The sequence below is a fragment of the Carlito syrichta genome, unplaced genomic scaffold (assembly GCF_000164805.1).
Source record: "Carlito syrichta isolate Samal-C Ts95f unplaced genomic scaffold, Tarsius_syrichta-2.0.1 Scaffold295060, whole genome shotgun sequence".
NCBI lineage: Eukaryota > Metazoa > Chordata > Mammalia > Primates > Tarsiidae > Carlito > Carlito syrichta.
In genome coordinates, this window is record NW_007239156.1 from 330920 (window position 1) to 333422 (window position 2503).

The window sequence follows — 2503 nt, forward strand, 5'->3', positions numbered from 1 at the left end:
GGTCGGTCAAGTCATGTCGGCTGCGGCCGGCGCCGGAGGGACCCCCCGGGCCTCAGCACTCCCCGAACGGGCGGGTCTGCTCCATCCTGCTCGGCGATGGAGACATCCCTCTCTGTGTGCTCGCTGCTCGGCTTGGCGTGGCCGGGGATGGCTAGAGGGAAAATCCGGCCTGGAGACTCGGATTCTGTGACTTTCGGAGCCAGGCCGGGCGTTAGAGGGCTGGGGAGGTTCTCTCCGCGCGAGGGTTCTAACCATCCACCTCACCCACACCTTGGTTCGCATTTAGTTGCAAGTTGTTTTGGTTTGGGTTTTGGTTGTTTGTTTTTTTTTTTGCTACTGACTTTCCACGACCTCTTCCTCTTCCCAAAACCCACGAGTTCGCAATACAGGAATTCAAACCCCTTCTATGATCCGTTTAATTCCTTGGGCCTAAAATAGAAACCAGACCATCAACTGATAAAAGTCAGTCAGCAACGCCAAAGGAATGTGGTGATTTCCACCTCATCATTTCGATTTCGTTAAAGTTTTTTTTGTTTTCTCTTTTTCGGTTAGGGGTGTGTGTGTGTGTGTGTGTGTGTGTGTGTGTGTGTGTGTGTGTGTGTGTGGTTTGTTTTCGTTTTGTATATGCTTCTTATTTTAAGTTTTTATGTCTTAACATAGAAAAGTACATGAAAAATCCTCACAGTCTTTTTATTTCATTCCTTTGGAACTCTATGCCTCCGTGAAAGGGTGTTCGCTTTGCATAATCTACAAGAAAGTGGATGCAAAACAGTTCAACAAAACGAGTCACATCAAAAGCTGCAAAGAACCATTTTTAACCACACATGTTGGGCAAGAAGGAGGGAGGCTGAGTGGGAAGAAGCTTGGGTTATTGACCATCATCTCACTGGATACTCAGTTGAGCGGGGTGTTATTATAACCACACTGCAGATGGAGCTAGCACAATCAATAGAAGCTTTTGCAAAAAATAAATTGTGACCATTCACTCAGTCACAGGACTGAAACTGGGGAGACTGAGGCATTGGGCTAGGGTCCCACAGCAGTGGTGGCTCTGAATCCAGGTAGGACTGCCTCTCAAGCATGTGCAGATTTGGGAACGGGAAATAGGAAGCAAAGTATAGAAAACAGCCTCAGAGTAATATGTAGGTTTTCAGGCAAGATAGGACCTCAGCTAGATTTTAGGGAGTAAATAAAAAGAGGCCCCTGTCCCAAATTAACTCATAACTTCCTCACGCATCCTATAGGAGTCTCCCTCAGCTCCCACGTGCATCCTGAGCAGCCTCTGGGTTCAAAAACAACATTTGACACTCTAACCTCAATGAGTAACACTGTCATGGTCATACTCTGCTCCACTTCTGCAATCCTGCATTAAAATCTCATCCTGTAATCATGCTACTTCACCTTTTACCTCTCCCATTCTCAACTCCAATCAAACACACTCTACAGCCACAAGCAACCAATCTCCCTTGCAAATATTCATGCCTCTCCGTTCTCTCTTGAGTTCCTTCCCTACCCTTCCTGGTGTTCATGGTTATTTATTTATTTCAAACACAATCCTGATAGCACCTGCAATTCACATACTCACATATATATGTTCTCCCACTGTCCCTGCCCAGCAATACCCAACTCTGAACCAAACTCAATTTCTTCTTTCTCCACCTAAGCACCCAGGCAAGAGAGTGTACCCACGGAAAGCCACATCATCTCAGAGCTTGAGAACATTATTAATTGTGGTGTCCAACTTTAACTGTGCCCTCAATTCTGCTCAAAAGCATTGTTCCGTGTCCCTAGCCAGTTCCTCTCCCAGAGGCACCCTAGGTAGACTGCAGACTTCAGGAGTCTATGAATACCCCACAATCAGATATGAAAATGTGTGTGTATGACTTATGGATAATTTTTCTGGGGAAAAGACCCAAAACTTTCATCAGATTCTCAATGCAGTTAGTGACCCTAAAACTTTAAGGACCTGCCTAGCACATGCTATTTACACAAAAACATATCATATGTCTGCTGATTCTACAACCAACAAAACTATACTTCAGTGACTGTGTGGTCTGTGCACTAAGAGGTCTGGGTACTAGCACCACTTCTATCACCCAAGAGCAAATTAGTTCTTGATTTTAAAATTTATCCTAAGGCCAGGCGTGGTGGCTCAAGCCTGTAATCTCAGCACTTTGGGAGGCCGAGGCAAGAGGATTGCCTGAGATCAGGGGTTCTAGACCAGCCCAAGCAACTTGGCTAGACCTCATCTCTACAATACATAAAAAAAATTAGCCAGGCATAATGGCACATGCCTGTAGTTCCAGCTACTTGAAAGACTGAAGTGGAAGAATAGCCTGAGCCCAGCAGGTCGAGGCTGCAGTGGCTGTGAGTATGCTACTGCACTCTAGTCTGGGCAACAGAGTGAGACTCCAACACACACACACACACACACACACACACACACACACACACACACACAAATTATCTTGAATGACTCCAAAAATCTTTCCCTATCAATTAT